We start from the raw sequence: 27,752 nt of genomic DNA, 5'->3' as shown, positions 1-27,752 counted from the left end.
CTAGTTTGTCCCGCCCATCCCACACAACTAGCCTAGTAAGTCTCCCTTACAACTACACCATACATATACACATTCTTGATGGACTACAGGTCCCAGAACAACAATATTGCATCAGACTTACCACGCAGACTTCCTCTGTGACACATATCGGCCATTCACAACACTACCGGACTTTGTCTCATCAGAATTATGCCTCCAAGTGCATCATGCAGCGCACACACAGCACCCCCTGGCTGTACGATTGGTCACTACACCACATCCTATATAGTGTTTGCAAGCAATCTAGCTGGATACAGATGGAACCACACTAATAGGAGAAATCAGGAAAAATGAGCAGCACAAATGCAAAAAGGACAATGTATGTGGTGCACGCTGAGTGGACTACAACCGGAGGTGGCTGCAGAACACACTACAGAGTGAGCTGCACTCACACACAGATCTCGCAGACAGCCGTGAGCAGCGCTGCAAGGCAAAAGAAAGCTTCTCACACAGCGGTTGCTAAAGTAGCCTGGGTAAAGAACGATAAAGCAAATCGCTAGCTCAAACTGTCCCTCAGAGTCAGAACAGCAGCGTCCTGTCTCTAAGTAAATTCACAGCAGAGTGAACCCAAAATGGCGGCGGCTTTTATAGTGCATCATGACATCATTTCAGCAGCCAATCACTGCCATGCCATTAGTTAACATGCCTAACATGCATGACAGCATGTGTCCACATTTCTTAGGATCCTCATTGGCTGAATAAAATCAAACTGGCTCATTGCATTATGGGAACTTCAGATTCCAGTATTCAATATTCTGAAAGTATCAGAACTCAGTATCGGAACTCCGATACAGCGTATATCGGTCGATACCTGATATTTCAGTATCGGAATGCTCAACACTACTTATAAGGAGTATCACAAAAATGCCAAAACGTACTGTGACATACAGTGCTGTGCAAATTAATTAGGACAGAGCAAAAAAATAAAATGTTATAATGCACTGTTACATACTAATTCTGAAAATTACCTTTTTCCACTGGCTAGTTGACCAAGATTTATTTATTATATATTAAAACTGATTTGAATCACTGACTGGTAACCAACTTACGATTTTACTTAAAAAATGTTTTGTCCCAATTAATTTGCACAGCATTGTACAGTATAGTGAGTAAAGCTAAATGAAAAAAAAAAACAAATTTATGCCAGAAGTAACAGCAACTTATGTGTCTGGTGAAAGCACTGACAAGATTGTGAAAAATATTAGTAGTAATATTATCACCAGGTACAACTATGCAAAACTGAAACATAATGTAAGTGTGATCAAATAATTCATATACCACAAATATAGCATGCATTTTGAATGCACAGTATGTAGAGCAATAATATGAATACTTAGGTAAAAATTAACAATGTCATCCTGCTGAAACGGATGATTGCAACAGATTGCCAAAAACACTATAGTTAGTGTTGGTATAAATTCTGTATTGAAATCTATATATTTTTTTCCAAAATGCTGCATCTGCTAGATGTGTGTAAATGACCTCTGTAATTCCAATTCTATTTAAATTATAAATTACCTTTTAAGGTAAATATTTTCAAAAAACAAGTGTTTAAAGAAACTCCAAACTGTGAATAACTAAAAGGTTTTTCATCTATAGTTTTTTTCTTCTAAAAATATCGTATTTATTTTATACCATTGAATTTTTCCTACAAATTTGATTTGCAGAAAATAAAATTTGAGAGAAAAATACAGAACCCCATTGGCCATAAGAGCTTACACTCAATAGGAGAAACTGAAAGGACTTCACCCCCACTGGCTATAAGAACTTACTCTAAAGGATCAAAGAAAGAGAGAGAGTACCCTGTTGACCAAAAAAACTTACACTATGGGGGAGAAAAAGAGAGAAGGCCTTGCTGATCTTAGGAGCTTATATACTCAAGAAAAGAAAGACTTGTCAAGAGAGTCTGGAGATTGAAAGCCATACAAGCTGTTCTCCACTGGTAAACACTGATCTGTGATGGTGCAGGTTCTGTCCTCGACTGTACAAGGTGTTATAATCCATAATATATCATAGATGCACAAAATGATGTTAGCCAACTCTAATGCTTCAGAAGTGTGGGAAATGGTGCCCGGCAAGCTGTTTTTTGTGAACCCCAAATTGAATCTCAAAATGTTCAAATTCGCTTGAAGCCAAAAATTTAATGAAATGCATCTCAAACTCAATCCCCCATGTGTGGGTCCATTTATCTCTACTAGAAACTATATAGGAATAAAGAGGGGTGTTTCCAGCACATGCCTCCAATTTAAGTAAAAAAAATTTTTTTTTAAACATTTTAAAAACTATCCTATGAATAAGGAGTGCCAGAAACGCTTCAGGCTGAGAGTCTCTCTTTCTGTTTTGCCATTTGGTTTTTAAAATGTTCTAATAAAAATTAATTTTATTTAAACTGGATGGACATGATGGAAACAGCCCTACTTCTTCCTAGCTTCAGCTGAAGTCATTAGATATATTAATTTACAACAACTTGTGATATATATATATCAGCGGGTCAAGCTCTAACCTTTCCCTCTCCCCCCTCTCCCTCACAGATCTTTAATCTTTTTTTCTTTAATAATCTTTTTATTTTTTATATAGCGCTAACATATTCCGCAGCGCTTTACAGTTTGCACACATTATCATCACTGTCCCCGATGGGGCTCACAATCTAGAATCCCTATCAGTATGTCTTTGGAATGTGGGAGGAAACCGGAGTACCCGGAGGAAACCCACGCAAACACGGAGAGAACATACAAACTCTTTGCAGATGTTGTCCTGGGTGGGATTAGAACCCAGGACTCCAGCGCTGCAAGGCTGCTGTGCTATCCACTGAGCCACCGTGCTGCCCCATGGTGAAACTATAATTGAATGCATAGGGCCATTTTACAGCACAAAAAATTTGCGGTTTATTAACACTAGAGATTTTCATCGACCTTTTGTTCTCTAAAGTAAATTAACTTCTATTGAAGTTTTTCTGGGAAAAATATACATATTCGACTGTTTCGCATAAGTAACCTAAACATAACATACACAGTCTACCAGTTTGATAGTAAGCAATGGATGCCTATAAATGCAGGATGCAATAGTAAAAATAAAATCTATAAAAATAATATCTATTTCACTACATAATGTGATAAAATAATCAATATCAATGAGGTAAAAAACTCAAAGCCGCAGTGAAAATGATTTTACTGCAGGAACTCGTGTAAGTGATTCAAAACAAACCACATGAGAATACTTTCACAATTTTTTCACAATACAGAAATAAACAAAATAAAGGATACTAGATCTTTTTGTATATTTCATTAGTTACTAAGATGTTCAGGTCATGAATATATTATGAATGATATCTCAACAGTGTGTTCCCACAGTTACTATCTATGCTTTTCAGTAGTTCACAGCAGATAAACATTTATTGCAATGATCCAAAAATAATTCTTTATTGTGATAAGTTAATCACCATAGCCACATTTCTATATTGTTAATACAGTTGACCATTGAATAATCATGTCCTTCAAAAATATAGTATAATCACCCAGGGTAGATCATAGATTAAGATTAATGAATGCAAGTGCATGCTTAGTAAAAATGTATTCTTTTTCTTTTTATGTAGTCAAAGTCAATTATTAAGACATTCCTGAATTAGACATTTCTTTTCTGAATAGAACAATGACTGCTAGAACTGAAATTATAAACTTAAAAGGGTTTCCCCCACAAAAAAGTTCATTTTATTCAAAATTAAATCTGTAGATCTTTAACCCCTTCACGACATGCGCCGTACATCTACTGCGCATGCCGTGAATCCCACTTTGATGTGGGCTCCGGCGGTGAGCCCACATCAAAGTCGCGACATGCCAGCTGTTTTGTACAGCTGACATGTGCGCGCAATAGCGGCGTGTGAAATCGCTATTCACCCGCCGCTATTAACCTGTTAAATGCCGCTGTCAAACACAGACAGCGGCATTTAACTACCGCATCCGGCCGGGCGGCCGGATATGACGTCATCGCCGACCCCCGTCACATGATCGGGGGTCGGCGATGCATCAGGAAGGTAACCATAGAGGTCCTTGAGACCTCTATGGTTACTGATGCAGGTCTGCTGTGAGCGCCCCCCTGTGGTCGGCGCTCACAGCACACCTGCATTTCTGCTACATAGCAGCGATCTGATGATCACTGCTATGTAGCAGAGCCGATCAGGCTATGCCAGCTTCTAGCCTCCCATGGAGGCTATTGAAGCATGGCACAAGTAAAAAAAAAATGTTTTTAAAAATATGAAAAAAATATAAAAAATATAAAAGTTTAAATCACCCCCCTTTCGCCCCATCCTAAATAAAACAATTAAAAAAAAAACAAACCTACACGTATTTGGTATCGCCGTGTTCAGAATCGCCCGATCTATCAATTAAAAAAAAGCATTAACCTGATCGCTAAACAGCGTAGCGAGAAAAAAATCCGAAACGCCAGAATTACGTTTTTTTGGTCGCTGCAACATTGCATTAAAATGCAATAACGGGCGATCAAAAGAACGTATCTGCGCAAAAATGGTATCATTAAAAACATCAGCTCGGCACGCAAAAAATAAGCCCTCACCCGACCCCAGATCACGAAAAATGGAGACGCTACGGGTATCGGAAAATGGCACTTTTTTTTTTTTTTTAGCAAAGTTTGGAATTTTTTTTTACCACTTAGATAAAAAATAACCTAGTCATGTTAGGTGTCTATGAACTCGTAATGACCTAGAGAATCATAATGGTGGGTCAGTTTTAGCATTTAGTGAACCTAGCAAAAAAGCCAAACAAAAAACAAGTGTGGGATTGCACTTTTTTTGCAATTTCACCGCACTTGGAATTTTTTTCCCGTTTTCTAGTAAAAGACATGGTAAAACCAATGGTGTCGTTCAAAAGTACAACTTGTCCCGCAAAAAATAAGCCCTCACATGACCATATTGACGGAAAAATAAAAAAGTTATGGCTCTGGGAAGGAGGGAAGCGAAAAACGAACGCGCAAAAATGAAAAAGGGCCGCGACTTGAAGGGGTTAAACAATAATAACATCCACATTTTGATGTGTTTTAAAAAAGTTTCTTGTTCTGAAATAATCTTATAAATGTGCTCCTGCTCTGTACTGTGTAATGGCTGTTACTGACAGAGCAGGAACATGGTCTGATCATACCACAGCTTCTGGTAGGGGAGTAGACAAAATAAATTATACAGATAGGACAGCATGGAATCACAAATTATTATTTCTTTGAGGTCAAACAGTAAAATAGACACTGAAATGTTTTGCCTCACAAAAAGAATGAACTGTAATCCTCTGCTGTAATGTCTGTATATTCTCGTTTGATTCTTTGCCTTGCCATGAGCTGTGGTATGTGCAGACCATGTTACTGCATGGTCAGACACAGCCATTACACAGTTCATAGCATGGACACATTTATAAGATTTTCTCAGCACAAAAATATTTTTTAATTTTTTTTTTGCCAAGATCTATTAAGTAAAATGTGCTTTATTCATGGGAAACCCCCTTAACTCTAGTTTAAGAAATATTTTATTATGATTAGTAATCATTGACGGAGTTCAAAGTAGAAATGAATAGCAATGAGTGAAAATATCTGAGTGGAATTGAATTTTTCTTGAATTTAACAAAAAACCTTATTCATCAAAATTCTGAATTTTTTTTATAGCTTGCTTCCGCACAGGCTCAGCAAAATGGCAACTACTGGCCACCATTTTTTTGAAACATAAATGGCCATCTTAAAATTAAAATATGGAAAAAATAGTTGTTCTCATCTTACCACTTATCTCAACAGCCCCTTTGTTTATCACTGTCACCTGTCCTGTCCTTTCCGCATTTTCTGATCTTCACTGTTCACGCTGAAACCCCCCAGAAGCACCTTGTACATGCGTGCACATGATTGCATTGTCACAGCACACATCATGACTAGGGTTGAGCGAAACGGGTCGAAATTGTTCAAAAGTCGCCGACTTTTGGCAAGGTCGGGTTTCATGAAACCCGACCCGACCCCAGTGGGGGGTCGGCCATGAAGTCGGCGATCTTTTGAATCTGGAATCGGAATTCCGATCCCGATTCCCGATATGTTTAAGATATCGGGAATTGGTATCGGAATTCAGATTAAAGTGTAAAATATAGAATTAAAATAAAAAATATTGCAATACTTACCCTCTGACGCGCCCTGGTACTAACCGGCAGCCTTCCTCCTTCGAATCCGCACTTCTAGGACCTTGCCGTGACGTCGCGGTGACGTTGCGGCTTGTGATTGGCCGCGCGGCCGCCCATGTGACCGCTCGCGCGGCCAATCACAAGCCGCGACGTCACCCGCGACATCACCGAAGGTCCTGGAAGGGCTGATTCTTAGGAAGGAAGGCTGTCGGAAGGAAGCAGGGCGCTTCCGAGGGTGAGTATATACCTAATAGGAATATTAGGCTTAAGCAGGGCGCTTCCGAGGGTGAGTATATACCTAATAGGAATATACTCACCCTCGGAAGCGCCCTGCTTCCTTCCGACAGCCTTCCTTCCTAAGAATCAGCCCTTCCAGGACCTTCGGTGACGTCGCGGGTGACGTCGCGGCTTGTGATTGGCCGCGCGAGCGGTCACATGGGCGGCCGCGCGGCCAATCACAAGCCGCGACGTCACCCGCGATGTCACCGAAGGTCCTGGAAGGCTGATTCTAAGGAAGGAAGGTTCCCGGTTAGTACCAGGGCGCGTCAGAGGGTAAGTATAAGGATATTTTTTATTTTAATTCTATATTTTACACTTAAATATGGATCCCAGGGCCTGAAGGAGAGTTTCCGCTCCTTCAGACCCTGGGAACCATGGAAACCCAATGCACTGCATTGGGTTTCGAGTTTCGGCCAACCCCGACCCCGACTTTTTTATAGGATCGGCCGATTTCACTCGACCCGACTTTTCCAAAAGTCGGGTTTCGTGAAACCCGACCCGATCCTATAAAAGTGAAGGTCGCTCAACCCTAATCATGACATTTGACTTCAAGATCTCAATACATGTGCCTATGCAGAACCCTCTGGAAAAGAGTGAGAAATTTCTGCCCGAGTGGCTGTAATCAGAAGATGCAGTGATGACTGGACAGATGACGATAAAGCACGGAGTGACTGGAGAGGTGAGCAGTAAGATTATTTTTCTTAATTTTTACTTATTTTGTTTATCATCATCTGGTGTCTGAAAAACCTTTTTGGAAAATAATAAGGAAAATTAAATGTGAGAATACCTTTTCTGCAAATCAAATTTTCAGGGAAAATCGGCATGGACAGGCATATTAAAATTTTGCCTGATGTCTAGAAATGATTGGACACAAGAAATTACAAAACATAATTAAAAGTAAAAAGCAGTAAGAGAAATAGACTGTTTTGTTTGTCTTGACAGGTTGGTCAAAAACATGTTTAACTCCTTAGTGATTGAGGAAATGTTGACATTAATGAAAAGGCCACAATTTTTTTAATCTGACCAGTGTCACTTTATAACTCTAGAAAGCTTCAATGTATCCAACGCATTCAGAAACTATTTTTTCATGACATATTGTACTTTGCAGTAATGGTAATATTTGTTTGATATGACTTTTATGACATTTATTTATGAAAATATCAGAAAGCTGATGAAAATTGTAAAAATTTTGCAATTTTCAACCTTTCAATTCTTATGCTCTAAAATCAGAGATATGTCGCACAAAATAGTTAATAAATAACATTTTCAACTTGTCTACTTTACATCTGCATCGTTTTTTTAACATTTTTTCTTTGTTAGGAAGTTGTAAGCAATTTCTCATTTTTCCAACAAAATTTACAAAGCCATTACATTTGAATTGACTTTTTCTGGGAACTACAGTGGGGGAAATAAGTATTTCATCCCTTTCTGATCTTGTAAGTTTGCCCACTGACAAAGATATGAACAGTCTGTAATAGAGTTGAGCGACTTTTACTTTTTTAGGATCGAGACGGGTTTTGCAAAAGTCGGGTTGGGTGAAAATCGGCCGATTATTGCGAAAAGTTGGAGGCCGACCGAAACACGAAACCCAATGCAAGTCAAGGCGGAATCAAAGTCGCCAGTGAGTGGAGGACAGGAAAACACCTACAGTGTCCATTTTAATGCCAAAAACATCAATAATTATTTCTTAAGCTTGTCAATCTTAATTTACTTTATAATAATAGGTAGGCATTTAAAACAGGGGGTCATTTGGCTAAAGTTATGGGGGGTAGGGCTGGCTCAAGATTTTCGTGGGCCCAGGAAACGCGGAATACGTCACGGCGGTGGAGCAGGGAGAGGTAAGTATTTTAACTTTGCAAGTGCTGTGATCCTGAGCATCCGGGGGGCCCACTCGGTCACTTTGCCTCCAATACGTTGTCCTGTCGTGTTACGGTCGGGTTAGCCGACTCTATGGTGCTTGCAGTTTAGGTGCTTCCTATGTGGGCTGCGGGAAATGGCAATCAAGGCTGGTTCCGAAGTGCCAATAGGACAAGCTCCCCCTGTAGGACTGTGGGTTTTCAGTAACTCCGGCAGGCTCGCGGCCTAGCAATTTTTTTTCCTGTGGACCTTCTGCTGCCTATCTGAGTTCCAGCACCATTAGCTGGTTCTTAGGAAGACAATTTTGAATAGGTCTCCCTGGTTCCAGCACCGTCAGCTGGTTCTGGGCAGAGCCTTTGGCTTAGGTGCCTCTTTCTGGGTATCCGAGTTCTACCAACGTCTTGTGGTCTTTGGTAGTGCTTTCTGGCACAGGTACCTTGTGCTTAGTAACCGGGTTCCAGTGACTTCAGCTGGTCCTCAGTAGTTCCATTGGCTCTTGTACCTTCGGCAACGCTTCCGGGTTCCAGTACCATCAGCTGGTTCTCGGCAGTGTCTTTGGCATGCGTACTCCCTCCTGCCCAGCCTGGTTCCAGCATGCCAGCTCTTTCCAGGTAGTGTCAAGGTCACTTTGCCTCCAATACATTGAACTGTCGTGTTGCGGTCAGGTTTGCCGACTCTACGGTGCCTGCAGTTTAGGTGCTTCCTATGTGGGCTGCGGGAACTGGCAATCAAGGCTGCCTCCATAGTGCCAATAAGACAAGCTCCCCCTGTAGGACTGTGGGTTTTTGGTTACTACGGCCGGCTCGCGGCCTAGCAATTTTTTTTTGTGGACCTTCTGCTGCCTATGTGAGTTCCAGCACCTTTAGCTGGTTCTTAGGAAGACAATCTTGAATAGATCCCCCTGGTTCCAGTACTGTCAGCTGGTTCCAGGCAGAGCCTATGGCTTAGGTGCCTCCTTCTGGGTATCCGAGTTCCACCAATGTCAGGTGGTCCTTGGTAGTGCTTTCTGGCATTAGTACCTCCTGCTTAGTAACCAGGTTCCAGTACCTTCAGCTGGTCCTTGGTAGTTCCATTGGCTCTTGTACCTTCTGCTACCCATCCGGGTTCCAGTACCGTCAGCTGATTCTCGGCATTGTCTTTTGCTCTTGTACCTTCTGCTCCCCATCCTGGTTCCAGTACCGTCAGCTGGTTCCGGGCAGAGCCTTTGGCTTAGGTGCCTCCTTCTGGATATCCGAGTTCCACCAACGTCTGGTGGTCCTTGGTAGTGCTTTCTGGCATGGGTACCTCCTGCTTAGTAACCAGGTTCTAGTATCGTCAGCTGGTCCTCGGTAGTTCCATTGGCTCTTGTACCTTTGGATATCCATCCGGGTTCCAATACTATCAGCTGGTTCTCGGCAGTGTCTTTGGCTCTTGTACCTTCTGCTCCTCATCCTGGTTCCAGTACTGTCAGCTGGTTCCGGGCAGAGCCTTTGACTTAGGTGCCTCCTTATGTGTATCCGAGTTCCACCAACATCTGGTGGTCCTTGGTAGTGCTTTCTGGCATGGGTACCTCCTGCTTAGTAACCAGGTTCCAGTATCGTCAGCTGGTCCACGGTAGTTCCATTGGTTCTTGTACCTTTGGCTATTCATCCAGGTTCCAATACCGTCAGCTGGTTCTCGGCAGTGTCTTTGGCTCTTGTACCTTCTGCTCCTCATCCTGGTTCCAGTACTGTCAGCTAGTTCCGGGCAGAGCCTTTGACTTAGGTGCCTCCTTATGTGTATCTGAGTTCCACCAACATCTGGTGGTCCTTGGTAGTGCTTTCTGGCATGGGTACCTCCTGCTTAGTAACCAAGTTCCAGTATCGTCAGCTGGTCCTCGGTAGTTCCATTGGCTCTTGTACCTTCGGCTATCCATCCGGGTTCCAGTACCGTCAGCTGGTTCTCGGCAGTGTCTTTGGCTCTTGTACCTTCTGCTCCTCATCCTGGTTCCAGTACTGTCAGCTGGTTCCGGGCAGAGCCTTTGACGTAGGTGCCTCCTTATGTGTATCCGAGTTCCACCAGCGTTTTGTGGTCCTTGGTAGTGCTTTCTGGCACGGGTACCTCCTGCTTAGTATCCGGGTTCCAGTACCGTCAGCTATTCCTCGGTATTTCCATTGGCTCTCTGACCTTCGGGTAGCCATCGGGTTCCAATACCGTCAGCTGGATCTTGTCATTTCCTCAGCCTTCTTGTACCTTCTGCTACACTTCCAAGTTCATGACCCTAAAGACGACCCTGAAGACCACCGTGAAGAAGACAAAGACCCCGGAGGTGACGACCCTGGAGACGATGACCCTGGAGATGACGACCCCGAAGATGACGACCATGGAGACGACGACCCTGAAGACCACCCCGAAGAAGATGATGACCCCGTAGACAATGACCCTGGAGACGACGACCCAAAAGACCGAGAAGCAGAAGAACAAGAAGCTGCAGAACAAAGAGCAGAAGAACATTAGGCATAAGACTAAAAATCAGAGCAAAATATATTATCTAAATTATAAGCAGAAGAAGACTAAGCAGTGTATGGGGGTGAGACCGCGGACAAATCCTGTTTTAACTCTTTTGTGACAGGCAGAACAGAAGGTGTAATCTTCAAACTTTTATAGATAACAACTATAGGAAGGCCTGTCACAAATAAGAATATGATGAAAAAGAAGAAGATGAAGAAGATGAAGAAGTAGAATATGAAGAAGAATAGCAGTTGAATAAAAAGAATATGAAGAATGTAAAAAAAAGAATAATGGGAAGAAGGTGAAGAAGAAGTTGATGACAAAGATGCTGCTGCTGAGGATGATGAAGAAGAAAGTGTGGGAGAAGTAAAAAAAGAAGGTGAAGAGCATGGAATTAATGAAACATAAATATCTGACAAAATATATAAAATCTTAACATAGTATATATCTTTGTAACTTGGAATGTATTAAAAAAAATGAATTCCTGCTATTCCATTTGATTGGGCTAAACCTCTTTGCATTAAATGTCTCCTCCACCTCCCCCAATACATCCTACATTATTCTTAGTTGTTTTCCTTCATGTAGAATTAACCTACAAGAAAAGAAAGGGTTCATTTTAATTCTGATATTTTTGTCCCATTGACTTGCATTGGTATCACGTATCGGCGATATCCGATATTTTTTAAATATCGGCCGATCCAATCCGATACCGATATTTCTGAATATCGGAAGGTATCGCTCAACACTAACCTTGACATTTTTCCAAGCAAAACCCGTTTTGGTTTCATTTTCATGTGTTTTTTTGTGGAACCAGTAAAAATGGCATGAATCTTCGAAAAAATGATTAAGGCTGTGAACTAGGAGTCAGGAATGCTTCCAGGGGCGATCCCCATGAGGTCCATCTGTAATTTGAGCAGTGTTTCCATCATTTTCAGACATTTTTAGACCTTAACAGGACCCCCGGGGGATCGCGGTAAAAATACTCGGGTCTCCCATAGACTTACATTGGGCTCGTCGTTCTGGCTGAGTACCCGAGTATTCCAATTTGCTCGACCCGAGCAACGAGCACCCAACCATTTCAGTGCTCGCCCATTGCTAATAAAAATGAAATGTACTTTTTGAAATTGAAATGTCCACAGATTGCTACATTTTATGGACTCCCTAAGGTGCACAAAGAGTGTAACCCTCTTAGGGGGCGTCCTATTGTCTCGGGCATTCGAAGTCTTAACCAGGGTATCAGCACATATGTTGATGAGATATTAAGACATTTTGTGATGGCCCTTCCTTCCTATGACCGAGACATGATGTATGTCCTTATGATATTAGAAGATATGCAGGTTGAAAAAGGAGTTTTTCTCGCTAGCCTTGTTGTGGAAGCTTTGTATAGCTCGATACCACACTAGGAACGATGTGAAGCAGTGAAATTCTACCTGCAGATGAGAGGGAGACACCTTGGGAGGCATAATCAGTTTGTCATGGAAGTTTTTTGCTTTATTTTTGAACATAATTATTTTTTGTTTGATGGAGACTACTTCCACCAGCTCAGGGGTACCGTGATGGGGAGCCCTTGTGCCCCCATCTATGTAAATATATTCCTAGGCTGGTGGGAGAAGAACCTGGTCTTCAATGAGATTAATGATATCTGGACATCTAAAATACCCTTTTGCGTAAGATATATAGATGACGTCTTCTTGTTGTGGAGCGGGAAGATGGAAGAATTTGATTGTTTTGTCTCTATGTCACATATGAATGATATTGGATTGAGACTCACTCCCACTATCCATGACAAAGAGTTATCTTTTTTGGACATTTCAATCTGTATTGACCCTGCAGGATTCCTTGTCACTGACCTGTTTAGGATGCCGATGGCTACCAATAGCCTCCTACAGTGGTGGAGTTATCATCCTCTGCCATTGAAGAGAGGTATTCCCAAAAGCCAATTTTTAAGGCTGAGGCAAAACTGTTCTAATTTGGCTGACTTTGAAAGAAGGGCAGAAAAACTTGGAAATAGGTTTACCAAAAGGAGTTTCCCTAGAAAGGTGTTAGAGACGGCATTTCATCGTGCTAGGACAGCAAATAGGTCATCTTTGCTGGTACCCAAGAAGAAGGATGAAGAAGATGGGGTAATACGGGCATCCTAAAAACATATTGGGACACTTTGAAGTTGGGCCCTGATTTGAAAGAGATGATTACTCCTAAACCGTAAGTCACGTTTCGGAGGGGTTGAAATTTAAGGGACCATCTTGTTCATAGTCATCTGCAAAGAGACTGTCCCAACCCCAAGTGGCTGAATTAAAAAAAAGTTGTGGGCACATTTAGATGTGGCTCATGTAAAGCATTTGAATACATTGCTAAAGACACAAAGTTTAGAAGTGATATCACTGGTAAGGTCTATGAAAAAAGGGAGTTGATTAATTGCTGTACAGAAGGGATTGTTTATTTGGCAGAATGTACTTGTCCCAAAATGTATGTTGGGAAAACTACATGTGAGTTTAGGAAGCGTATTCAGGAACATATAGGGAAAATTAGGAGAAAGGAAGATACTTCTTTATCCAGACACATAAGGGACATTCATAATGGTGATGGTAAGGCTCTTAAATTTCAGGGCATTGAAAAGGTTAAGGCATCTCCTAGAGGAGGTGGCCATGATAATAGAATTTTGAGATAAGAGACACAATGGATCTTTAGGCTCAGAACTTTCACTCCTCTAGGTTTGAACAAATGTATTTCATACACGCCATTTATCTAAAATTATTTTTCTATAGATTCTATAGATTTAGATATTTTGATTTAGGGAGGCCAGTGATCGTAGTGATATCGTGAGTGGAATGGTTGGGTTAAGGCCAATTGGAAAATATAATATGGTCTACTTTTAGGCTAATTATGTCTGTTTGCCCTGCCCAAAAAAATTGGGGTGGGGCTTATTCTCCTTCTTTTGTAAATGGGAAAGATAGTGGAGGGTAGTAGTCCACTTATGCTGTGGTGAATGTCTTTTGTGCTCTAGGTTTTGCAATAAGGGCATTGGACATTTGTATATTGTCTACAGAGTTATTAAACCCCCCTTCCTTTGCTTACGGGATTTATATTTGGACATTGCAATTTTCTGATATGGATGTATGATATGGTGCTATCTATTCATACCTTTGGTCTTCCGTAGCGATTCTGTTTGTTTCCATTGTTACTAGGTGACGGCCATCCCTCTCCTGATGCAATGGCACCATCATGATACATGGCATTCCTCTATTGGCTCTATAAAAACTGTTGGAGGAAAATAGCACAATATGGTTTTATCCGAGATTAAGCAGTCAATGGAAGGTAAAAGCACTCACCAGACGTAGCTTAAGAAAAGCATTGGAGAGATTCGCTGCCGCAGATCCACGTATCCACGAGAGACCGGCCGTTGAGATTACAATGTAGGAGAACATGGTCAAATTCTGGACTGCTGAATTATGTAGTCTGTTTCTGAGTTTCAAAGAACTCCTTCATCAGGAAATACCACATAAGAATGTCGTTATAGGTCAGAAAAATCTTTAAATAGACAGAAAGTTCAGGTACAATTCAAATCTCGGCTCCAAAAAGGTCACCTAATTGGAGATGTCAAAGTTCAGTGACTGAACACATGGTAGACACATGATCAACAGGGTATACAGTATATTCCCAAAGGAAAAATATTATATTCTCATATTTTAAGTGAAAATAAATTTAAAATTATTTTTTCTTTGATTATAGTGGTATGAAAAAGAAAAAATGAAAAAAAAAACGGGAAAAGAACGGATGAGAATTCATGAGCCAATAGGAAGAATACAACCCAAAGAGAACCACCATCAAAAGGAGCCACAATCAAATATCAACTGAACAATGTTCCACTAAATATGTCTGTGGACAATAAGTATAATTGTTATAATTAATACTTAATAAACATGAATCACATATAATTAATACTTAATAAATATAAGTCATATATAAATGAGCTACCGATATATTAAAAGAGTTGTCATAAAATTACAATGTTTAAAATGGATGATTATAAAGAAAATATATATATAAAAAATCGTCCAATTAAACAGATTCCTATGTCTGCTGGTTATCCACATATTATTGCACAGGTCACTCAAAAAGATAATAAAAAAAGAACTGCATATATTTGTAAAGCGCTGCGGAATATGTTGGCGCTATATATAAATAAAATTATTATTAACTGTAGATTAAATAATGCACAATATATTACTAGCAAGCAGCCAGGCATGGTGCTGAATCACAGCGCACATTGGTAATTGAAAAGCACACATAAACAATGGTAAACTGCGTGGTAGATTTGCACATCAAAGGGATTGTTTCACGCGTTAGCACATGTCATCATGGAGCAATTCACAAGGAGCAGGACTAAAACCAAAAGGAAGAAAGGGAAAAAGAACTCCAGACTGCTTGGGATTGAGTCACCACTACCAAAAATAAACCAGTGTGTCAAGAAAAAGATGATCTGCACTAATAGAAAGGTAAAATGACCATTCCACCTTATTTGAAAAAGGAGAAACATATTTGTTAGATATCATGGAGTGAAATATTAGCTAATTTACAAGAAAACTTCTGTGACTTCATTTAAACTGTGCGGAGTCAATGTATTCAATCTGTGGATTTCCTTGCGCTTAAGCTTTTGTATTCTATTTGCGACATTACAAGGTATGTGTTTAATAGGGCATAGATCAAGCTTGTTATAATTTTTATTATGTCAAAGGAAAAAAGGTTTAGAAAGACCGTGCAGTAAAAAACCTTTTCTTATATTGTGGCGGTGTGTGTTTCGTCTTAAATACTATCAACAAATGGTCTAATCAGATCATTTTTTATAAGAGATTTATTGATTATCTTTTCTTCATCTGGAATAATACCAATAATGATATTGATTCTTTTATTGCAGAAATAAATAACAATGATTGGGGCCTCTCTTGACATATGCCCTATTGAACACTTAATCTACAGTTCTTTTTTGATTATATTTTTGAGGGACCTGTGCAATAATATATGGATAACCAGCAGACATAGGAATTTGTTTAATTAATGGATTATTTATATATACTTTTTCATTATAATCATCAATTTTAAACATTGTAATTTTATGACAACTTGTTTATTACATCGGTAGTTCATTTATATATGACTAATATTTATTAAGTATTAATTATATGTGACTTATGTTTATCAAGTATTAATTATAACAATTATATTTATTGTCCATATACATTATTAGTGGAACAGTGTTCTGTTGTTATTTGATTGTGGCTCCTTCGGATGGTGGTTGTCTTTGGGTTGTATTATTCCTTTTGGCTCATAAGTTCTCATCCATTCTTTTCCCCTTTCTTCCACCCCCCTTTTTTTCATTTTTAATTTTCATACCACTATAATCAAAGAAAAAATAATTTTAAATTTATTTTCTCATAATACATGAGAATATAGTATTTTTTCTTTGGGAATATACTGTATACCCTGTTGATTATGTGTCTACCACGTGTTCAGTCGCTGAGCTTTGACATCTCTAATCAGGTGACCTGTTTGGCGCCGAGATTTGAATTGTTCCTGAACTGTATGTGTATTTAAAGATTTTTCTGACCTATAATGATATTCTTAGGTTGCATTTCCTGATGGAGGTCTTTGAAACTCAGAAACGCGTTGAATAAAGACAACTTTTAATAATATCTTTGGACTACATGATTGAGCAGTACAGAATTTGACCATGTTCTCCTATTTTGTATTCTATTGGCTCTATGGTAGAGAGCTGGAGATTGGCCGATGTACTTGCGCGTCTGGATAAGGGGCAGAGGATTGTCTATTTATGTCGGGAATTGGTGCCGTCGTGCATGGCTCACATCATAGCCAGCCTAGTCATGCTCCGTTATGTCTTTCTAAGATGATATATGAATAATAGTCTCCTGATGTGTCCACTAAATGAATGCTGGATGAAACGCATTGAGGTGACGTTATAACAGTGTCTAGGTCATACATCAGGGTCTAGTATATTATTGGAGACAGCTTTGCCAGATAGTTGAATTGATATTTTTGTGGGGTAAAACGGGAATGAACTTTAATAAACCCCAACATTTCCACTATTATGTGAATATTGGGAGCAGATATAATTCAACTAGCTGTGCAGACACTGCCCTTTGGGTGGCAACAATAGGGAAAATAGATGCACAGTAGGAATGGTGTGGATGACATGAATGCGATCAGTCCATATATAGCTTCATTCCTAATTTGTTTGAGTATGTAGAGCCCTCTTTCATGTGTTTAGTCTAGTGACACTGGTTATCAGTCAGCACTATATAGTGATATATTGTGCGTTAAGACATCTGATCAGTAATAACGAGTGGTCTGACTTATTGATGGGCGAATGTGCAATAGATCTTGGCTGGGGCAGTCAATATTAACCCAGTGAGAGTAGATTTGAAGTAACTTATTGACACTAATCCTTTTGTGGGGAATTTTGAGGACATAATATAGGGCCCTAATGCAATATCAATAAATATTTATTCCTCTTTTCTCTTTTTGAGATAGATCAGTTTTTCCTGAAAGGAATATAAATATAATTTGTTCTGTTCATCACCAGTATCTGGTTGTACAGTATATTAATATCCACCAATTTAAAGTGGATAGACTGTACACAATAATGGAGGTCACTTAGTTTTATCATAATAATATCAAAGGTTATATTTTAGCTTAATTGCTTGTCCACCACAGTCACTGATATTAATAGCCTAGGAAATGGCCATTGATATGCCCCCTCCCCCCCCCCCGCGAAGTAAAAACATTAACTCTCAGCCACCTCAGAATAGGTGCATCTCTAAGATGTGCCAATTCTCAATTCTGGCACTAAGCCTCACTCTTACCACTTGCCCTGTAGCGGTGGCAAGTGGGGTGATAGTTGGGGGGGCTGATGTCATCTTTGTATTTTCAGGTGACATCAAGACCAGAGGTTAGGAATGGAGAGGCATCAATAAGATGCCCCCATTACTAACCCCAAAGTCATATTGTACAAATACACACCAAGAAAAAGTCCTTTAATTGAAAGAATGACACATACTCCTTTAATGAATCTTAATTAAACCATACTTACGACCTCACCCATTCCACCATTGCCATTATCTTCTGTAAAGGAATTAAAGTAAAAAAAACAACAATGTTCCTCACTTTTCTGCAAAGAAGATGATAATCAATTTGTCCCACGATGGGTCGTGCTCGGCTACATCTAGATGGCAGGCTGCATGGTTGCATGATGCAACCATACTGTTAGAATCTGTTTAGTTTGTGACTGTCCCCCATTTTCTTGTGGAGTTCTGGCTGCTGGTCTTTTCCCTCTGGTGCTGGGTTTGTTTTGGGTCAGGATATTGTATCACTCTTTATTAAACAGCACCTACCTCCCAGTCCTTGCTGGACAACAGTGTTAATCTGCTTTAGTTCTGGCTTGGTGCTTTGCTTTGTCTTCTGTGTGTGTAATTTGTGCGGTACTGGGAGCTCTGGTTCTTCTAGCCTTAGTTTCTGTTTTCTGTTTGTATCTGCAGCCTTCTCTGTGTTTTCTATTAGGAGGTGACCCGTTTTGTACCCAGTCCTTAAATCTTTTAGGAAATCCCTTCCCCCGATCTATAGGTCTTCGCTTGAGATTAACCTAGGATCATCGGTGGGTCTATTCGAAAGGAATGGGTCACCCACTTCATTGTAAGGTATCAGCCTAGTCAGAGCGCAGGGTCAGTTTTCCCCCTTCTCCCCTAGTCTTGTGTTGCAGTTCCGTAACAGTTTGTCCAGCCACACATATTATAAAAAAAATCCTCTCCCAGATTCCTTCAATATGAGCAGCATCCAAGAACTTGCTTAACACTTGCAAGGGTTAACTTTGGAAATAGCCAACCTGCAACAGCACGTGAGTAATTACCCTGGAGCACGCTCTGAAGAACCTAAGGTAGGATTATCTGAGTTTTTTTCTGGTAAACGGCAGTAAATTTTTACATTTAAAGATGCATGTTTACTATATTTTCTGCTTAGACCTAGATCCTCAGAGAGTGAATTATAGCGTGTGGGGGTTATTATGTCTTTATTACGAAGTGAACCCCAAATCTGGGCATTTTCATTACATTCTGATGATCCTTGTTTGACATCAGTAGAAGCATTTTTACTGCTATGGGGTTGTTATATGATGATCCTGATTGGGTCACAACAGCTAAGATAGAACTCAAATGGCTTAAAAAGGGTTCAGTTGATGCTGAGAGGTATTGCACCCAGTTCAGATGATGGTCTGCAGAGGTCAGGTGGAATGACCCAGTGCTTAAGAGTCAGTTTTTAGCAGGTTTGAGTGAAAGAGTGAAAGACTTGTTCATTGCATATCCTGCACCTGATACTTTGGAAACTGCTATGCAGTTAGCTATCTGTGTGGATAGAAGATTGAGAGACAGGCAGAATGAAAAGAAGGCTCTTATAATGCTGGACTCAGTCTCTCAGGATAGCCCCGCCGACAGCGGGGAACCGATGCAACTTGAGGCAATGTCCTCTTGTTCCCAGGAGAGGGGGAGGATGTTCTGTACAATATGCTTGTATTGTGGTAAGGCTGATCATTTTATTAAGCAATGCAAGGTTCGCATAAGGAAAGGAAAAAAAAGGTCAATCAGAGTATCCCTCCCGTTCACAATGCATTTTTACGGTCCTTAGGAGTTTCTTTTTCTGGTAGTTCTATCTGGCATGGTCATTCGATTGATTTTCAATCAATGGACTGAGATTCTGGACTTAATTTGATTGATCATGAATTTCTAGACAAGTATAAGATTGATTCTGTACCTTTAACATGCCCTTTTCCTGTAGTGGTGACTGAGAACACTCCTCTGGAGCATGGGTGCGTTTCCCAAAAGGTCACCGGGTTTCCACTCACTGTGAATATGGAACAACAGGAATCTTAAGATTTGTTTGTACTGGATAAATTGCCTTTTCCAGTTGTTCTGGGGTTGCCATGGTTAAAGATGCACAATCCTGTACTGGACTGGTCGTTAAGTACGATAAGATCCTGGGGTCTGGAGTGTTATGGGAAATGTTGGGATGTACACATTGCTGCTGTTGTGAAAAGTGAGCTACCTGAAGCCATTCAGGAATTCTGGAAATTATTTTCAGATGTGGAGTCACAAGCTCCACCACCTCATAAAGGTTATGATTGCGCTATTGAGTTCGTCCCAGGTGCTACTCTCCCTAAGAGTTATTTATTTAATCTGATGATTCCCGAGAGGGAGGCCTTAAAGGAATACCTGCAGACTAGTCTTGCTGCAGGTCATATAAGGCTTCTTTCACACTTCCGTCGGTACGGGGCCGTCGCAAACCATCGGCCCGACATACCAATGAACGTTGTGCTAAATTTAGCACAACATGGGCAGCAGGTGCAGTTTTACAACGTTATCCGCTGCCCATTGTGATGAACGTGGAGGAGGGAGTGGAGTTCCGGCCGCGCATGCGCGGTCGGAAATGGCAGAACCGATGAACAAAAAAACGTTACATTGAACGTTTTTTGTCACGGCGGACCGCTAAAACATGACACATCCGTCGCACGATGGATGCGATGTGTGGCCATCTGTCGCAATCCGTCATCCATTAAAGTGTATGGCTAAAAAACACATCCTGCGGGCACATTTGCAGGATTCGCTTTTTGCCATAACGGCGGATTGTGAAGGAGCCAAAAAGACGGATGTGTGAAAGTAGCCTTAGACCCTCTAAATCCCCTGTGGCTGTGGAATTCTTTTTTGTAAAAAAAAAAAAAAAGGGGGTATTTCAGGGAGATTAATAAGATCACTCTGCACAATCCTTACCCCTTGCTGCTAATTCCGGATTTGTTTAACCAATTAGTTGGAGCCAAATGGCTCTCTAAGATCGATCTCCGTGGGGCATATATTTTGCTGCGGGTAAAGGAAAGCGATGAATGGAAGACAGCCTTTAAGACCCCGGAAGGTCATTTTGAGTGTCTAGTAATGCCTTTTGGCCTTACAAATGCTCGGCTGTTCCTTCAAAATTTCATTAATGACATTCTGAGGCCGTTGATCAGTAGGAGTGTTATTTTTTATTTGGATGATATTTTGATCTACTCACCCGATCTGGAATCGCATTGGCAGAGAGTCTGTGAGGTTCTGCAAATTCTGAGAAAAAACACACTGTTTGCTAAACTGGAGAAATGCGAGTTTGTGGTACAGAAAATTAGTTTTTTGGGGTACTTTATATCCAGTGATGGTTTTGAGATGTACCCAGTGAAGGTTCAGGCGGTATTGGACTTGCCTAATCCTGAGTGCTTGAAGTCGATTCAGAGATTCTTGGTGTTTGCTACTCATTAGTGTTGAGCGATACCGTCCGATACTTGAAAGTATCGGTATCGGATAGTATCGGCCGATACCCGAAAAATATCGGATATCGCCGATACCGATATCCGATACCAATACAAGTCAATGGGACATCAAGTATCGGAATGTATCCTCATGGATCCCAGGGTCTGAAGGAGAGGAAACTCTCCTTCAGGCCCTGGGATCCATATTAAAGTGTAAAATAAAGAATTAAAATAAAAAATATTGTTATATTCACCTCTCCGGCGGCCCCTGGACATCAGCGGGAGGATCCGGCGTCCGGCACGGCTTCTTTCTTCAAAATGCGCGCCTTCAGGACCTGTGGAATGACGTCCCGGCTTCTGATTGGTCGCGTGCCGCCCATGTGACCGCCACGCGACCAATCAGAAGCCGCGACGTCATTCCTCAGGTCCTAGAAGGCGCTCATTCTAGGACTTTAGCTGAGGAATGACGTCGCGGCTTCTGATTGGTCGCGTGGCGGTCACATGGGCGGCACGCGACCAATCAGAAGCCGGGACGTCATTCCACAGGTCCTGAAGGCGCGCATTTTGAAGAAAGAAGCCGTGCCGGACGCCGGATCCTCCCGCTGATGTCCAGGGGCCGCCGGAGAGGTGAATATAACAATATTTTTTATTTTAATTCTTTATTTTACACTTCCGATACCGATACCCGATATCACAAAAATATCGGATCTCGGTATCGGAATTCCGATACCGCAAGTATCGGCCGATACCCGATACTTGCGGTATCGGAATGCTCAACACTACTACTCATTATAGAAAATTCATAAAGATTTTTCTGTTATCGCAAAACCTCTTACTGATCTGACTAAGAAGGGCTCCAAAACTGTCTAATGGTCCCCTGAGGCTGTCAAGGCTTTTGAGCATCTGTTTTGATCCAGACAGATGAGACTAAGCCCTTTCTGGTAGAGGTGGATGCCTCATCAGTAGGAGTGGCGGCTATTCTGTCACAGGAAGGAGAGGATGGGGCGCATCCCTGTGCGTTCTATTCTAAGAAATTTTCGGAGGCATAGCTCAACTACGATGTTGGGAACTGAGAAATGCTGGCTATTAAGCTTGAGTTTCAGTATTGGTGACATTTTTTGGGAGGGCACCAGACATCCTATACAAGTCTTTAATGATCATAAGATTCTGATCTACCTGGATGCTGCTAAATGTTTGAATATCCATCAAGCTAGGTGGGCATAGTTTTTTGCCCGGTTGTCTGTGACATATATCCCTGGGACAAAGAATATTAAAGTTGATGCGTTGTCTAGTAGTTTCTCCCCAGCGGTTAATACTGGAAAGGAGGAATCTATTCTGCAGAGAGGGGTGGTGGTGGCAACATTAAGTTCTGAGTTGAAAAATAGCACTCTTAAAGCCCAGGATGCGGCACCAACTAACACTCCGCATGGGAAATTATTTGTACCTAAAGTCCTGAGAAGAGCTTTGTTTAAAGAATGTCATGAGTCTCGTTTGGCAGGTCATCCAGGGATTGCCAAAACAAGAAAGTCGATTGGTCAGATTTTCTGGTGGCCGGGGAAGCAAAGAGAAATTGTCAAGTGGGTGCGTCAATGTACCGTGTGCGCTAGGTCTAAGGCTTCTCATGCTCTGGCGACAGGGTTGCTTTCCCCATTAGAGGTTCCTAGTTGTCGAGGGATGCATCTTGCTGAGGATTTTATCACCGACCTGCCAGTCTCTGAGGGTTTTTCTGTCATCTGGGTTGTTGTGGACCGGTTTAGTAAGATGTGTCATCTGGTCCCATTCAATAAATTACCCTGCGCTAAGACACTTGCCAGGGCATTTGTAAAAGAGATTGTCAGACTCCATAGTGTTCCCACGGACACTGTCTCCGATAGGGGACCACAGTTTGTGGCTCACTTTTGGCGTGCTTTTTGTGACAAACTTAAGGTTCCTTTTTCATTTTCATCGGGTTATCATCCGGAGTCCAATGGACAGACAGATAGGGAGAACCAGGACATTGAGCAGTTTTTGAGATGTTTTGTAGCGGACAATCAGATGTGGTCGGAATATCTACCATTAGCTGAGTTTGCTTTCAATAATCATATGTCTTCTTCGGCTGGGTGTTCTCCTTTCTTTTGTTGTACTGGGAAGCATCCATCTTTTGGTCCTTTTTCTAGGATTGGGGCGGTGGTGCCTGAGGAGATGAGTTTTTCTGGAAATTTGGAAAAGGTTTGGACCAGTGTGAATCATAATCTGAAACAGGCTAATAGAAGGTCTAAGAAATATTTTGACAAAAGAAGTAGAGAGGCGAGGTTTGTTGTTGAGGACATGGTTTGGTTGTCCTCTTGCAATCTGTGTTTGAAGATCCCTTCTAAAAAGTTGGGGCATAAGTTTGTAGGACCCTTCAAAGTGGTTCAGATTGTCAACTTTACAGCGGTGAGACTAGACATTTCTTTGTCCTGGAAAATTAATTAAGTTTTTCATGTATCTTTGCTGAAGATAGTTGACACACCAGATAAGGTGGCTATGCCGTCTGCTCCTCCAATTGAAGATGACTTCAAGTTTGAGATTTCACGCATTCTTGACTCCAAGTGACACAGAAGAGGGTTACTGTATCATGTGTCCTGGAAGGGTTTCGGTCCCGAGGACAATTTCGGGGTGAAAACAGTGGACACCTCAGCCCCAAGGTTAATTAAGGCTTTTCACAGGAGATTTTCAAATAAGGCCCGGCCTAGGGGATCCGGGGGATCCTCATTAAAGGGGGGGTACTGTTAGAATCTGTTTAGTTTGTGACTATCCTCAACTTGTGGTGTTCTGGCTGCTGGTCTTTTCCCTCTGGTGCTGGGTTTGTCTTGGGTCAGGTGATTGTATCACTCTTCATTAACCAGCACCTGCCTCCCAGTCCTTGCTGGACAACCATGTTAATCTACTTTTGTTCTGGCTTGGTGCTTTGCTTTGTCTTCTGTGTATGTAATTTGTGCAGTACTGGGAGCTCTAGTTCTGCTAGTCTTAGTTTCTGTTTTCTGTTTGTATTTGCAGCCTACTCTGTGTTTTCTTTCAGGAGGTGACCCATTTTTGTACCAAGTAGGGTTGAGCGAAACGGGTCGAACATTTTCAAAAGTCGCCGACTTTTGGCGAAGTCGAGTTTCATGAAACCCGATCCGACCCCTGTGCGTGGTCGGCCATGCGGTACGCCAAAGTCGCGTTTCAATGACGCGAAAAGCGCCATTTCTCAGCCAATGAAGGTAAACGCAGAGTGTGGGCAGCGTGATGACATAGGTCCTGGTCCCCACCATCTTAGAGAAGGGCATTGCAGTGATTGGCTTGCTGTCTGCGGCGTCACAGGGGCTATAAAGGGGAGTTCCCGCCGACCGCCATCTTACTGCTGCTGATCTGAGCTTAGGGAGAGGTTGCTGCCGCTCTGTCAGAAGCAGGGATAGCGTTAGGCAGGGTCCATTAACCACAAAACCGCTTGTGCTGTAGCGATTTCCACTGCCCAACACCACCTTCGGTGTGCAGGGGCAGTGGAGGCTCCTTTTTTTTTTTTTTTCCTCAGCGCTGTAGCTCATTGGGCTGCCCTAGAAGGCTCCCTGATAGCTGCATTGCTGTGTGTACGCCGCTGTGCAAACCAACTGCTTTTTTCAAAGCACAAATCCTCTTGTTCCTTCCTTTCTGCACAGCTATCTTTTTTGTTTGTCCACAATTTTATTTAATTTGTGCATCAGTCCACTCCTTATTGCTGCCTGCCATACCTGGCTGAGATTACTGGAGGGAGATAGTAATTGAAGGACAGTTCCTTTTTTTTTTTTTTTTTTTTTTTGTGGGAGATTAAGATTGACATTTCTGCTAGAGTGCCATCTCTGTCTGTGTCATCTCTCACTCAGTGGGCCATAGAAAGCCTATTTATTTTTTTGCTTGATTTGGGTTCCAAAATCTACCAGAAAAAATCACAACATCAATCAGTGGGAGAAAAATATTGGCCTCAGGGCTTGTGTGCCACTCCTTACTCCTGTGTGTGCCATCTCTCATTCAGTGGGCCATAGAAAGCCTATTAATTTTTTTGCTTGATTTGGGTTCTAAATTCTACCTGAAAAAATCAATAAATCAATCAGTGGGAGATTAATATTGGCCTTTGGGCTTGTGTGCCAGTCCTAAGCGTGCCATCTCTCTCTCTCTCAGATAGTGGGCCATAGAAAGCCTATTTTTTTATTATTTTATTGGGTTTATAAATTTTCCCTGGAAAAAAAAAAAAGTGGGAGATTAATATTGGCCTCTGGGCTTGTGTGCCAGTCCTGAGCGTGCCATCTCTCTCACAAATAGTGGGCCATAGAAAGCCTATTTATTTTTTTGGTTGATTTGGGTTCATAATTCTACCTGAAAAAATCAATCAATCAATCAGTGGGAGATTAATATTGGCCTTTGGGCTTGTGTGCCAGTCCTAAGCGTGCCATCTCTCTCTCTCAGATAGTGGGCCATAGAAAGCCTATTTATTATTATTTTTTTTATTGGGTTTATAAATTTTCCCTGGGAAAAAAAAAATGGGAGATTAATATTGGCCTCTGGGCTTGTGTGCCAGTCCTGAGCGTGCCATCTCTCTCACAAATAGTGGGCCATAGAAAGCCTATTTATTTTTTTGGTTGATTTGGGTTCCTAATTCTACCTGAAAAAATCAATCAATCAATCAGTGGGAGAAAAATATTGGCCTCAGGGCTTGTGTGCCACTCCTTACTCCTGTGTGTGCCATCTCTCACTCAGTGGGCCATAGAAAGCCTATTAATTTTTTTGCTTGATTTGGGTTCTAAATTCTACCTGAAAAAATCATTAAATCAATCAGTGGGAGATTAATATTGGCCTCTGGGCTTGTGTGCCACTCCTGACTCCTGTGTGCGTCATCTGTCACTCAGTGGGCCCTAGAAAGCCTATTTTTTGTTTTATTTGTTTTCTAAATTCTCCCTGAAACAATCATTTTATTTTCTTTGGTTTCTAAATTATTCCTGAAAAAAATCATTTTTTTTGTATTTTTTTTTCTCTCAAGTCTCCCTGAGAAAAAAAAAAAAAAAAAAATCTGTGGGAGATTCATATTGCCCCTTCTGCTTGTGTGCCAGTCTTGACTCCTGGGTGTGCCATCTCTCTCTCTCTCCCCAATTGTGGGCCATAGAAAGCCTATTAATTTTTTTGCTTGATTTGGGTTCTAAATTCTACCTGAAAAAATCATTAAATCAATCAGTGGGAGATTAAAATTGGCCTCTGGGCTTGTTTGCCACTCCTGACTCCTGTGTGCGTCATCTGTCACTCAGTGGGCCCTAGAAAGCCTATTTTTTGTTTTATTTGTTTTCTAAATTCTCCCTGAAACAATCATTTTATTTTCTTTGGTTTCTAAATTATTCCTGAAAAAAATCATTTTTTTTGTATTTTTTTTTCTCTCAAGTCTCCCTGAAAAAAAAAAAAAAAAAAATCTGTGGGAGATTCATATTGCCCCTTCTGCTTGTGTGCCAGTCTTGACTCCTGGGTGTGCCATCTCTCTCTCTCTCCCCAATTGTGGGCCATAGAAAGCCTATTAATTTTTTTGCTTGATTTGGGTTCCAAAATCTACCAAAAAAAATCACTAAATCAATCAGTGGGAGATTAATATTGGCCTCTGGGCTTGTGTGCCACTCCTGACTCCTGTGTGCGTCATCTGTCACTCAGTGGGCCCTAGAAAGCCTATTTTTTGTTTTATTTGTTTTCTAAATTCTCCCTGAAACAATCATTTTATTTTCTTTGGTTTCTAAATTATTCCTGAAAAAAATCATTTTTTTTGTATTTTTTTTTCTCTCAAGTCTCCCTGAAAAAAAAAAAAAAAAAAAATCTGTGGGAGATTCATATTGCCCCTTCTGCTTGTGTGCCAGTCTTGACTCCTGGGTGTGCCATCTCTCTCTCTCTCCCCAATTGTGGGCCATAGAAAGCCTATTAATTTTTTTCCTTGATTTGGGTTCCAAAATCTACCAAAAAAAATCACTAAATCAATCAGTGGGAGATTAATATTGGCCTCTGGGCTTGTGTGCCACTCCTGACTCCTGTGTGCGTCATCTGTCACTCAGTGGGCCCTAGAAAGCCTATTTTTTGTTTTATTTGTTTTCTAAATTCTCCCTGAAACAATCATTTTATTTTCTTTGGTTTCTAAATTATTCCTGAAAAAAATCATTTTTCTTGTATTTTTTTTTCTCTCAAGTCTCCCTGAAAAAAAAAAAAAAAAAAAATCTGTGGGAGATTCATATTGCCCCTTCTGCTTGTGTGCCAGTCTTGACTCCTGGGTGTGCCATCTCTCTCTCTCTCCCCAATTGTGGGCCATAGAAAGCCTATTAATTTTTTTGCTTGATTTGGGTTCTAAATTCTACCTGAAAAAATCATTAAATCAATCAGTGGGAGATTAAAATTGGCCTCTGGGCTTGTTTGCCACTCCTGACTCCTGTGTGCGTCATCTGTCACTCAGTGGGCCCTAGAAAGCCTATTTTTTGTTTTATTTGTTTTCTAAATTCTCCCTGAAACAATCATTTTATTTTCTTTGGTTTCTAAATTATTCCTGAAAAAAATCATTTTTTTTGTATTTTTTTTTCTCTCAAGTCTCCCTGAAAAAAAAAAAAAAAAAATCTGTGGGA

This window comes from Ranitomeya imitator, chromosome 3 (assembly GCF_032444005.1).
Source record: "Ranitomeya imitator isolate aRanImi1 chromosome 3, aRanImi1.pri, whole genome shotgun sequence".
In the NCBI taxonomy this organism is placed as follows: domain Eukaryota; kingdom Metazoa; phylum Chordata; class Amphibia; order Anura; family Dendrobatidae; genus Ranitomeya; species Ranitomeya imitator.
The sequence above is the reverse complement of the archived record's forward strand: the minus strand, read 5'-3'. Positions refer to the sequence as shown.